This window comes from Hyla sarda, chromosome 13 (genome assembly GCF_029499605.1).
Source record: "Hyla sarda isolate aHylSar1 chromosome 13, aHylSar1.hap1, whole genome shotgun sequence".
Classification (NCBI taxonomy): domain Eukaryota; kingdom Metazoa; phylum Chordata; class Amphibia; order Anura; family Hylidae; genus Hyla; species Hyla sarda.
Genome location: NC_079201.1, coordinates 41,734,495 through 41,748,828, shown reverse-complemented (window position 1 = coordinate 41,748,828; position 14,334 = coordinate 41,734,495). Strand labels below are relative to the sequence as shown.

The following is a 14,334-nucleotide window of genomic DNA, read 5'->3' as shown; positions in this document are numbered from 1 at the left end:
ACAAACTCTCACTCAGCTCTGCTACATACACACATTTGCACACTCAGCTCTGCTGCACACACAATCGTACACTCAGCTCTGCTAAATACACTCATATCTGCTACATACACACAATTGCACACTCAGCTCTGCTACATACACACAATCGCACACTCAGCTATGCTAAATACACACACTCACACTCAGCTCTGCAGCATGCACACTCAGCTCTGCTACATACATACAATTGCACACTCAGCTCTCCTAAATACACACACTCACACTCAGCTATGCTGCATACACACAATCGCACACTCAGCTCTGCTAAATACACACAATCTCAAACTCAGCTCTGCTAAATACACACAATTGCACACTCAACTCTGCTAAATACACACAATCACACCCTCAGCTCTGCTAAATACACGCAATTTCACACACAGCTCTGCAAAATACACACAATCTCACACTCAGCTCTGCTGCATACACACAATCACACCCTCAACTATGCTAAATACACACAATCGTACAGTCAGATTTGCTGCAAGCACACAATCGCACACTCAGATCTGCTACATAAACACAATCTCACACTCATCTCTGCTGCATACACATAATCGCGCACACAGCGCTGCTGCATAAACAAAACCTCACACTCAGCTCTGCGGCATAAACACAATTGCACACACAGCTCTGCTAAATACACACCATCGCACACTCAGCTCTGCTGCATACACCCAATCACACACTCAGCTTTGCTGCATACACACAATCACACACTCAGCTTTGCTGCATACACACAATCGCACACTCAGCTCTGCTGCATACACACAATTGCACACTCAGCTTTGCTGCATACACAGAATCTCACTCAGCTCTGCTGCATGCACACAATCGCACACTCAGCTCTGCTAAATACACACCATCGCACACTCAGCTCTGCTGCATACACACCATCGCACACTCAGCTCTGCTGCATACACACCATCACACACTCAGCTCTGCTGCATACACCCAATCACACACTCAGCTTTGCTGCATACACCCAATCACACACTCAGCTTTGCTGCATACACACAATCACACACTCAGCTCTGCTGCATACACACAATCGCACACTCAGCTCTGCTGCATACACACAATCGCACACTCAGCTCTGCTGCATGCACACAATCGCACACTCAGCTCTGCTGCATGCACACAATCGCACACTCAGCTCTGCTGCATACACACCATCGCACACTCAGCTCTGCTGCATACACCCAATCACACACTCAGCTTTGCTGCATACACACAATCGCACACTCAGCTTTGCTGCATACACACAATCGCACACTCAGCTCTGCTGCATACACACAATCGCACACTCAGCTCTGCTGCATGCACACAATCGCACTCTCAGCTCTGCTAAATACACACCATCGCACACTCAACTCTGCTGCATACACACCATCACACACTCAGCTCTGCTGCATACACCCAATCACACACTCAGCTTTGCTGCATACACAATCACACACTCAGCTTTGCTGCATACACACAATCGCACACTCAGCTCTGCTGCATACACACAATTGCACACTCAGCTTTGCTGCATACACAGAATCTCACTCAGCTCTGCTGCATGCACACAATCTCACACTCAGCTCTGCTAAATACACACAATCTCACACTCAGCTCTGCTGCATACAATCTCACCTCTGCTGCATACACATGATTACACACAATTGCACACCCAGATCTACTGCATACACACAATCTCACTCTCAGCTCTGTTACATACACATGATCACACACTCTGCTCTGCTAAATACACACAATCGCACACCCAGATCTGCTGCATACACACAATCGCACACTCAGCTCTGTTGCATACACACAATCGCACACTCAGCTCTGTTGCATACACACAATTGCATACTCAGCTCTGTTGCATACACACACTCACACTCAGCTATGCTTAATACACACATTCACACTCAGCTCTGCTGCATACACACACTCAGCTCTGCTGCATACACACACTCACACTCAGCTATGCTGCATACACACAATCGCACACTCAGCTCTGCTACATACATAAAATTGCACACTCAGCTCTGCTACATAAACACATTCTCATACTCGGCTCTGCTGCATAAACATAATCTCACACTCAGCTCTGCTGCATAAACACAATATCACACTCATCTATGCTGCATACACACAATGGCACACACAGCTCGGCTGCATAAACACAATCTCACACTCAGCTCTGCTGCATACACATAATCGCGCACACAGCTCTGCTGCATAAACAAAACCTCACACTCAGCGGGACTGCATAAACACAATCTCACACTCAGCTCTGATGCATACACACAATCGCACACACAGCTCTGCTGCATACACACAATCGCACACACAGCTCTGCTGCATAAACACTCTAGCACTCAGCACTGTTGCATATACACACAATCACACAAACCGCTCTGCTGCATAAACACTATCTCACACTCAGCTCTGCTCCATACACACAATCGCACACACAGCTCTGCTGCATAAACACACAATCGCACACACAGCTCTGCTGCATAAACACTATCTCACACTCAGCTCTGCTCCATACACACAATCGCACACACAGCTCTGCTGCATACACACAATCTCACACTCAACACTGCTGCATATACACACAATCGCACACACAGCTCTGCTGCATAAACACTCTCACACTCAGCACTGTTGCATATACAAACAATCGCACACACAGCTCTGCTGCATAAACACTATCTCACACTCAGCTCTGCTCCATACACACAATCGCACACACAGCTCTGCTGCATAAACACAATCTCACACTCAGCTCTGCTGCATATACACACAATCGCACACACAGCTCTGCTGCATAAACACAATCTCACACTCAGCACTGCTGCATATACACACAATCGCACACACAGCTCTGCTGCATAAACACTCTAGCACTCAGCACTGTTGCATATACACACAATCACACAAACCGCTCTGCTGCATAAACACTATCTCACACTCAGCACTGCTGCATATACACACAATCGCACACACAGCTCTGCTGCATAAACACTCAAACTCAGCACTGCTGCATACACACAATCTCACACACAGCTCTGCTCCATACACACAATCGCACACACAGCTTTGCTGTATAAACACTATCTCACACTCAGCTCTGCTGCATAAACACTATCTCACACTCAGCTCTGCTCCATACACACAATCGCACACACAGCTCTGCTGCATAAACACAATCTCACACTCAGCACTGCTGCATATACACACAATCGCACACACAGCTCTGCTGAATAAACACTCTCACACTCAGCACTGTTGCATATACAAACAATCGCACACACAGCTCTGCTGCATAAACACTCACACTCAGCACTGCTGCATACACACAATCTCACACACAGCTCTGCTCCATACACACAATCGCACACACAGCTTTGCTGTATAAACACTATCTCACACTCAGCTCTGCTGCATAAACACAATCTCACACTCAGCTCTGCTGCATATACACACAATCGCACACAGCTCTGCTGCATAAACACTATTTCACACTCAGCTCTGCTCCATACACACAATCGCACACACAGCTCTGCTGCATAAACACAATCTCACACTCAGCACTGCTGCATATACACACAATCGCACACACAGCTCTGCTGCATAAACACTCACACTCAGCACTGCTGCATACACACAATCTCACACACAGCTCTGCTCCATACACACAATCGCACACACAGCTTTGCTGTATAAACACTATCTCACACTCAGCTCTGCTGCATAAACACTATCTCACACTCAGCTCTGCTCCATACACACAATCGCACACACAGCTCTGCTGCATAAACACAATCTCACACTCAGCACTGCTGCATATACACACAATCGCACACAGCTCTGCTGCATAAACACTATTTCACACTCAGCTCTGCTCCATACACACAATCGCACACACAGCTCTGCTGCATAAACACAATCTCACACTCAGCTCTGCTGCATATACACACAATCGCACACACAGCTCTGCTGCATAAACACAATCTCACACTCAGCACTGCTGCATATACACACAATCGCACACACAGCTCTGCTGCATAAACACTCACACTCAGCACTGCTGCATACACACAATCTGACACACAGCTCTGCTCCATACACACAATCGCACACACAGCTTTGCTGTATAAACACTATCTCACACTCAGCTCTGCTGCATAAACACTATCTCACACTCAGCTCTGCTCCATACACACAATCGCACACACAGCTCTACTGCATATACACATGATCACACACATCCATAGACCTAGCAGCCATATCTCCTTCTCTGCACATACAGTGGTATTCTTCATCCTACCTAGCTGTAAGTGACCATAGTTACACACTACATAGGCGCAATCTCCTGATCTCATCAAGGACAGCCGGAAGGTAGAATTGTACAGCAGCCTGTAGTATGATCTTTACAGATCGGCTGCAGGCTCAGTGTACCCTAAGCCAATCAGGGCTGAGCACATAAGCAGCCTATGAATATTCAATATGTGGGATGGAGCAAGTCGGGCAGGGGAGGTGGGAAACCTCCTGCTGCCTTATGGGAAAGTGTGAGGTGTTGTCAACAAAATGGCCACTCAATTCACTTGCATAGGGTGAGGACGGTAACACCAACAGAGAACTACTGAGCTTCCGGCAGGAACAAGCTGGTGGCATAGCGAGAGATGGCTAAATAAAAGGTAATGCAACTGTGTTAGGCTCTTATATATCTTTTACATTGGTGGCATTATAACATCTGGCTGAAGTACTCCATTAATCCTTTCTGTACTTATCAGCTGTTGTATGCTCAACAGGAAGTTCTTTTCTTTTTTAATTTCTTTTCTGTCTAACCACAGTGTTTACTGCTGACACCTGTCAATTTCAGGAACTGTCAAGAGCGGGATCAAATCCCTATTGCAAACCTCTAAAACCTCAACAGCGGGAGGCACACTATGGGTTGGGTCACCAGCGTAAAATATGCTGCGGAACCGTTATGTGTGACCCTACCCTTATGGTGTATTCAAAGGTACAGTATCCTGCAAGTGCACTTGGTGACACTCAGGCCCCTGTGTGGCTGCTCGGAGTGGTGGATTTCTGCTGCGAGCAGGGGGGGTGGGTGGGTAGGTGGGCGGCAACAGCTGGAGGCACACTATAGGTCGGGTCATCAGCAGATCAGCAGTGTAATATGTGCTGCAGATCCGTTACATGTGACCCTACCCCAATTGTGTATTCACACGTACAGTATTCTGCGCAGATTTTATGCGCAGGATTTTATGCTGCAGATTTCAATGTAAACTAATTGACTGAACGCAGCTTCAAATCTGCACAGGAGCTGTTCGTGTGAAAAGACCCTGAAATAGATTCTAGAGGCTCCAATAGAGGACCTCCAATACTATAATTAAATCTTAAGGACTCAGGGCGTACCGCCCTGAGACCGCTCCCTTTCTATAACGTGTGGCCCCGCATGATAGTGGGTTGGGCTAATAGCTGGCCGCACTGCTATTAACCCTTTAGACGCGGCGTTCAAAGTTGATTGCTGTGTCTAAAGTGAAAGTCGGCTAGCTCAGTCGGCTGTTCGGGACCATTGCGGCCTCCCGAACAGCTAGAACACACAAGGAGGGCCCCCTTCCTGCCTCCTGCGTGTCCGATCGCCGAATGGCTGCTCAGTGCCTGAGATCCAGGCATGCGCAGTTAAAGGGGTTGTGCGCTGCCCTGCCTTTCGGCGCTCCGCACGCAGCGTCCGGAAGTTCATTACTCCGAACGCTGTGTGCGGGCTTCCGTGTTCGTCCTGCCCCCTCGTGACGTCACGCCCGGCCCCCTCGTGACGTCACGCCCGGCCCCCTCGTGACTTCACGCCCGGCCCCCTCGTGACGTCACGCCCGGCCCCTCTACCAAAGTCTATTGTAATGAACTTCCGGATGCTGCGTGCGGAGCTCCGAAAGGCAGGGCAGCGCACAACCCCTTTAAGCGCCAGAATCATTGATCAATGTTATCCAATGGGATAACAATGATCAATGTACAAGATCAGTGTGTGCAGTGTTATACCCCCCCCCCATGGGAGCTATAACATTGAAAAAAAAAAGTGTGTGTGTGGGGGGGGGGGGGGGTTAATCATTTAACCCCTTCCCTAATAAAAGTTTGAATCACCCCCCTTTTCCCATTTAAAAATTTTTTAACTGTGTAAATAAAAATAAACATGTGGTGTCACCACGTGCGGGAAATGTCCGAATTATAAAAAATATATAGTTAATTAAACCGCACGCTCAATGATGTGCGCGCCAAAAAATTCCAAAGTCCAAAATAGCGTATTTTTTAGAGATGAGCGAATTTACAGTAAATTTGATTCGTCACAAACTTCTCGGCTCAGCAGTTGATGTCTTATCCTGCATAAATTAGTTCAGCTTTCAGGTGCTCCGGTGGGCTGGAAAAGGTGGATACAGTCCTAGGAAAGAGTCTCCTAGGACTGTATCCACCTTTTCCAGCCCACGGGAGCACCTGAAAGCTGAACTAATTTATGCAGGAAAAGTCATCAACTGCCGAGCTGAGAAGTTCGTGACGAATCGAATTTACTGTAAATTCGCTCATCTCTAGTACTTTTGGTTGCTTTTTATATCATGAAAAAATGGCAATCAAAAAGTCTGATCAATACATAAATGGTACTGCTAAAAGATCAGATCACAATGCAAACAATGAGCTCTCGTACCACCCCGTACGCGGAAAAATAAAAAAGTTATAGGGGTCAGAAAATGACAATTTTTTAACGTATTCTTTTTTTGTTCAAGTAGTTAAGATTTTTTCCAGGAGTACAACAAAATCCAACCTATATAAGTAGGGTATCATTTTAATCGTATGGACCTACAGAATAAAGACAAGGTGTCATTTTTACCGAAAAATTTACTGCGTAGACACGGAAGCCCCCAAAATTTACAAGATGGCGTTTTTTTCTTAAATTTTGTCACACAATGATTTTATTTTCCATTTTGCCATAGATTTTTGGGTAAAATGACTCATGTCATTACAAATTAGAATTGGTGGCACAAAAAATAAGCCGTTATATGGATTTTTAGGTGGAAAATTGAAAGATTTATGATTTTTAAATGTAAGGAGGAAAAAAACGAAAGTGCAAAAACGGAAAAACCCTGAGTCCTTAAGTAGTTAAAGCGCAGCTGTCATGAGGTTTAGGGCATATGACCTAACCACAGTTTGTGTATGATGTGTGGAGTATGAATCCAGCCTTACTTGTATCCGTGCGCCCGGGCAATACTAAAGGCAGAGAGTGAACAAGCTTTTTTATTCACATAAGACAGAGAGCTCGTTCACACTCTGCCTCTAATATTGCCCGGGTGTACGGAGGCGTCAGATATAGTGTAGTAATGTCAGACATCGCTCTCATAAGAAAGCTAAGGGGCGCATGCGCTGAGACTTGTGTGTCAATTACACAGTGGTCCCAACGCTGGTGTACAGGGGATAGGTATAGCGAACCCCAGGCCACGCCTATCCGACTGTCGGCTGCAAGTAAAAACGTTTTTTGGGATAATAAAAGCAGTAATAAGAACGATACAAGTAAGGCTGGATACATATTCTACACATCATACACAGACTTTGGTTAGATGATATGCTCCAACCTCATGACAGTTGTGCTCTATGGCTGGACTGCAGCAGTGGCAGATCCGGGGGGGGGGGGGGGGTCGCGCAACGGGGCAATTGCCCCTCCTCCTGTACTATAGCATGGTGGAGCGGGAGCTGTCAGTCAGCTGTCCCGCTCCACCCCTCACCTTTCTAACACGCTGCGGCTGCTCCATTCCTACAGTCAGGGAGAGCCGCGGGGACGTCTTCCACGGCAGGTCAGCGCAATTACATCATATCATTGTGTCGGCACCCGGAGATCAAGTCCCGCGGCTCTCACTGACTGCAGGAATGGAGCAGCATGTTAGAAAGGTGATGGGCATGAGAAAGGGGAGGGGGGAGCAAATTTTAAGTGTGAGGGGCACATGTCAGGGTGGCATTAGATGTGAGGGGCACAGGACATCGGGCATTAGATGTGAGGGGCACAGGACAAGGGGCATTATAAGTCAGGGTCACATGTCGTGGGGGCACATGACAGGGGGGCATTATATGTGAGGGGCATATGATAGGGGCCCCCCTGTCATGTGCCCATATAATGCCCCCCTGACATTTGCTGCTTACTTATAATGCCCCTCACATAGAATGCCCCCCTGACATGTGACCCTGACTTATAATGCCCCCTCCCCCCTGACATGGCATTGTATGTGGGGGGAACAGGACAGAGGGCATTATTGCTATATATGAGGGGCACAGTGTTTTGCATCTCAGAGGTATCGGCTGGCATTTATCATTGTAGGTGAAGCATTTTTCTACCTTTTTTTTTATTTTTATTTTTTTTATTTTTATTTTTTTTGTGTGCTGGTAATGTGTAGGAGCACCAAATATATTAACATTTTTCAGACCATTTGATACATTTTGTGCAGGTCACATTTTCTTAAATTTCACTCTTCACATTCACCAAAAAGCTAAGTCTGGGCTGGTGTAGTTTTAGAGACTTTTCAGTGGCTTTGCGCCTTTTTTGCGCCTTTTCTCAAAAAAGACGCAGTTCATAAAACCCGTCCATATCATGTGTATTGCCAAAATCAGTGGATTGCAACTCAAGCGCAAAAAAAGGCACAAATAAACCCTGCTTGCTCCTTTTTTGCACCATTTTTAGACATGAAAAACTGTCTAAAGACAATTATACATGTTGGCCATAGTGTATATTATAAGGAATTTTTGGGGTAGTATGGTTTTTATGGGCCACAATACATTATGGTATTGTATTCAGAGGGTGCATTGCAAGGTTATATTCAGAGAGCACAGTATGTGGTAGTATTATATTAAGAGAGTACAGTGTGTAGTAGTTTTATATTCAGAGGTTACAGTGTGTGGCGGTTTTTTATACAGAGGGAACCGTGTGTGCCAGTATTATATTCAAAGGATACAGTGTTTGGCAGTATTATAATAATTTTATTGTTTTCATATAGAGGATCAGAATAGTGAGGAACCATCTGGGTATCAAGTTCTGCTGAGTGAACATTTAGCTGGAACAAGTCTTGGCGGTATGTACCATCTGAATTAGATAAGGAAAGACTATAGAGAAGACATCACCTGTTGTCACTGATATCATTGTGTATTCTCCTCACTATAGAGAAGGACGTCACCTGTAATCACTGATATTATTCTGTATTCTCCTTGATATTGAGAAGACGTCACCTGTAATGACTGATATCATTGTGTATTCTCCTCACTATAGAGATGTCGCCTGTAATCACTGATATTATTCTGTATTCTCCTTGATATTGAGAAGACGTCACCTGTAGTCACTGATATCTTTGTGTATTCTCCTCACTATATCCCATCAGAGCTGCAGTCACTTGTAAGTATTGCAGTAATGATGGATGAAACAACAATTCCCAGCATAACCTTACCACATACCTAAGGTCATACTGGGAGCTGTAGTTTTCAATGGTAAACACTTCTTTTGCACTTTCCCATTCTGTGGCAATTGTTATATTTGATTATTATACTGGAAATAATTTGCTGCAACATGCTACACTGCGGGCATCACAATATGCTACACTGCGGGCATCACAATCTGCTAAAAAAAATCAGGGCCTATATCCCTTAATGTTATGTTTTTGCAAATATTCATCCAGTTGCTGTTTAGACGTCTGTACAGACTAATAAAACCGCATCTGCAGGCAGAGGATTCCACATCCTTATTGTTCTTAGTGTAATAAACCCTTTCCTTTGCTTTAGACAAAATCTCCTTTCTTCCAGTCTAAAAGTTGCTTAGTTGCCCATAGCAACCAATCAGATCACTTCTTTCATTTGTAAAAAGGCCTTGGTTGCTATGGGCAACTGGTCAACTTTTCCTCTGGACAGGTTTTGATAAATCTCCCACTAAATGTGTGACCATGTGTCCTATGAGTAGTCCTGTTTATGGAAACATTCTAATATGTTATACGTTAACTGCTTTAAATGTCTTATGTTCTTTGTAATATTGATATATCTGTTTAAAGGGGTACTCCGGTGAAAACCTTTTTTCTTTTAAATCAACTGGCTCCGGAAAGTTAAACAGATTTTTACATTACTTCTATTAAAAAATCTTAATCCTTGCTGTACTTATTAGCTGCTGAATACTACAGAGGAAATTCTTTTCTTTTTGGAATGCTGTCTGATGACATCACAAGCACAGTGCTCTCTGCTGACGTTAGTATAATAATAAGTCTTTATTTATTTATTGTTGTCCTTAGTGGGATTTGAACCCAAGGCCCCAGCACTGCAAGGCAGCAGTGCTAACCACTAAGCCACCATGCTGCCCTTAGCATACATCTGCTATGCACGGTTGCTAAAATGGACAGAGATGTCAGCAGAGAGCCCTGTGCTCGTGATGTCATCAGTGTTCCAAAAAGAAAGGAATTTCCTCTGTAGCATTAAGCAGCTAATAAGTACTGGAAGCATTAAGATTTTTTAATAGAAGTAATTTATTTAAACAAATATGTTTAACTTTCTGGCACCAGTTGATTTAAAAGAAAAAAGGTTTTCACCGGAGTACCCCTTTAAACATATCCATCTGTCCGCAGGGAAAATCTCTGTGCGGACAGCCGTCTCCTAGATGGCTAAGCATTCCGTGCGGTGTCTGCACAAAGAATGAATGTGTTCATTCTTTCTGCGGATACAGAAAACGGAATTTCCGTGCTTGAAACATCTGGCATGGATAATCTGCTGTGAGCACAGCGCAGCAGAATCCTGTTGAATTCAACGGGACTCTGCTACAGCGGAATGCCCATGCCGAATTCCGCATTGGAAATTCTGATGTATGAACATGGCCTAGGAGTCTTAAACAAGGTTATGACTGTATGATACATTTAATATTGTAAGTACCTTAACCCCTTAAGGACTCAGCCCATTTTGGCCTTAAAATTTTTAAGTTTTCGCTTTTTTTCTCCTCGCCTTCTAAAAATCATAACTCTTTTATATTTTCATCCACAGACTAGTATGAGGGCTTGTTTTTTGCATGACCAGTTGTCCTTTGTAATGACATAACTCATAATATCATAAAATGTATGGCGCAACCAAAAAAACTCTATTTTTGTGGGGAAATTAAAAAGAAAAACGCAATTTTGCTAATTTTGGAAGGTTTTCGTTTTCACGCTGTACAATTTATGGTAAAAGTGACGTGTGTTCTTTATTCTGAGGGTCAATGTGAATAAAATGATACCCATTATTACATACTTTTATATTATTGTTGTGCTTAAAAAAAATCACAAACTTTTTAACCAAATTAGTACGTTTATAATCCCTTTATTTTGATGACCTATAACTTTTTCATTTTTCCGTATAAGCAGCGGTATGAGGGCTAATTTTGTGCGCCATGATCTGTACTTTTTTTTTAATACCACATTTGCATATAAAAAACTTTTAATAAATTTTTTATAATTTATTTTTAAAATAAAATGTATTAAAAAAGTAGCAATTTTGGATTTCTTTTTTTTTTTTTTTTTACGTTCACGCCGTTCACCGTACGGTATCATTAACATTTTATTTTAATAGTTCGGACATTTACGCACGCGGCGATACCAAATATGTCTAATTTATTTTTACGCTTTTTGGGGTTAAAATAGGAAAAAACTGACATTTTACTTTTTTATTGGGGAGGGGATTTTCACTTTTTTTTTACTTTTAATTTTACTTTTTTTTTACATATTTTTTTACACTTGAATAGTCCCCATAGCGGACTATTCATAGCAATACCATGATTGCTAATACTGATCTGTTCTATGTATAGGACATATAACAGATCAGTGTTATCGGTGATCTTCTGCTCTGGTCTGCTCGATCTCAGACCAGAGCAGAAGACGCCGGGAGCCGGACAGAGGCAGGTGAGGGGACCTCCGTGTGGTGTTCTGAATGATCGGATCCCCGCAGCAGCGCTGTGGGCGATCAGATCATTCATTGAAATCGCGTACTGCCACAGAGGCCGGGATCTGTATTGATCGCGGCATTTGAGGGGTTAATGGCGGACGCCCGCGAGATCGCGGGCGTCGGCCATTGCCGGCGGGTCCCTGGCTGCGATCAGCAGCGCATGACACGGGCATCGCTCTGATGCCCGCGGTTATGTACAGGACGTAAATGTACGTCCTGGTGCGTTAAGTACCACCGCACCAGGACGTACATTTACGTCCTGCGTCCTTAAAGGGTTAAGCAACACCTTATTTTCTGTCCGCCAACACAAAATACTCTAATAGTGCCCCTCCCGAGACTAGACTCTGGATCTGCCCCTGGACTGCAGACATACAGTATGTGCTGGATTGTCTCAAAGCCTCTGTAGTAAATCTGTTAACTAGAAGGTGATCAGCTAGTTTAACCCCTTTAAAGGTGGACTCCAGTGGAAACAAGTAGAAAACAAATGTTTTCAAATCAACTGGTGCCAGAAAGTTAAACAGTTTTGTAAATTACTTCTATTAACCCCTTAAGGACCCAGTCCATTTTCACCTTAACGACGCTGGACGTAAATGTACGTCCTGGTGAGCTGGTACTTAACGCACCAGGATGTACATTTACGCTCTATATATAACCGCAAGCATTGGCGTGATGATCGGGTCATGCACGGCAGGTGCCGGCTGCTGATAGCAGCCAGGGACCCACCGGTAATGGCGGACAGGATGTCCGCCATTAACCCCTCAGATGCCGTGATCAATACAGATCACGGCATCTGCAGCATCCCGGTCACTAAAAGGATGATCGGATCGCCCACATTGCTGCCGTGGCGATCCGATCATCCAGAAAGGCAAACAGAGGTCCCCTCACCTGCCTCCGTTGCCTTCCATGGTTCTTCTGCTCTGGTCTGCGATCAAGCAGACCAGACCAGAGCAGATGATGACCGATAATACTGCTCAGTGCTATGTCCTATACATAGCACTGAGCAGTATTAGAAATCAAATGATTGCCCCCGTGGGGACTATAGTGTAAAAATAAAAGTAAAAAAGTTGAAAAACCCCCTCCCCCAATAAAAACGTAAATTGTCCCTATTTCACCCCCAAAAAGTGTAACAAATAAAAAATAATTTTATATACATATTTGGTATCGCTGCATGTGTAAATATCCGAACTATTAAAATAAAAAAATGTTAATGATACCGTACGGTGAACGGTGTGAACGTTAAAAAAAAATAATAAAAAAAATAAAGTCCAAAATGGCAGCTTTTTTTTTTTTTTTTTGTTATAACATTTTATTCCCAAAAAATTGTATTAAAGTTTTATAGAAGCAAATATGGTATCATTAAAAAGTACATATCACAGTGCAAAAAGTCCAACAGTAATAGAAAAGTATGTTATCATGGGTATCATTTTAATCGTATTGACCCAAAGAAAAAAATAATTCATGTCATTTTTACCGTAAATTGTACGGTGGGAAAAAGAAACCTTCCAAAATTAGCAAAATTGCGGTTTTCTTTTTTAATTTCCCCACAGAAATAGTATTTTGGTTGCGCCATACATTTTATGGTAAAGTGAGTGATGACATTAGAACGGACAACTGGTCATGTAAAAAACAAGCCCTCATACTAGTCTGTGGATAAAAATATAAAAGAGTTATGATTTTTTGAAGGCGAGGAGGAAAAAATGAAAACTTAAAAATAAGGCCCAAATGGGCTGATTCCTTAAGGGGTTAACCTCTTAAGGACTCAGGGCGTACCTGTACGCCCTGAGCGCAGTCCCGTTGTGAAAAAAGGGGCCACGCCGTGACCCCGCATCACACCGGGTCGGTCCCAGCTGCTAACGATAGCAGGGACCCTGGTCTAACAGCGTGCGGCACCGATCGTTGTGCCGCGCGCTGTTAACCCTTCAGAAGCGGCGATCAAAGTTGACCGCTGCAGCTGAAAACGAAAGTAAACGCTTCCCGGCAGCTCAGTCGGGCTGATAGGGACATCGTGATAAAATCGCGATGTTCCGATCAGCTGGGACGCAGGCGGCGGTCTCCTTACCTCTCTCCGATCGTCGATTGATTGCTCCAAGCCTGAGCTACAGGCTTGAGCAATCAAGCGCCTATCTTGCTGATCCGTGCAAAGCTATGGCTTTGCAGGGATCAACATAGATCAGTGTGTGCAGTGTTATAGGTCCCTATGGGAGCTATAGCACTGCAAAAAAAAAGTGAAAAAAAGTTGACAAAGGTCATTTAACACCTTCCCTAATAAGTTTGTCACCCCCCTTTTCCCATAAAAAAAAAAACTGTGTGTAAATA

The 14,334-nt window shown here is 44.0% G+C and overlaps 1 protein-coding gene across 8 annotated transcripts in view; it reads left to right on the top strand.

Moving 5' to 3' along the window:
* Positions 1-14,334, top strand: part of GRB2 (growth factor receptor bound protein 2) — a 103,776-nt gene that overhangs the window by 41,507 nt on the left and 47,935 nt on the right. For 2 of the 8 annotated variants that reach the window (XM_056550295.1, XM_056550293.1), the window contains exons 1-2: positions 4,591-4,739; positions 9,075-9,149. The exons of 2 other annotated variants lie outside the window; for them this stretch is intronic. The gene's annotated coding sequence lies outside the window, so the exon portion shown is untranslated. Of the gene's footprint in view, positions 1-4,584; positions 4,740-9,074; positions 9,150-14,334 lie in introns of those variants that run through there. 4 more of the 8 variants (XM_056550298.1, XM_056550291.1, XM_056550297.1 and 1 more) reach the window with 3 other exon arrangements.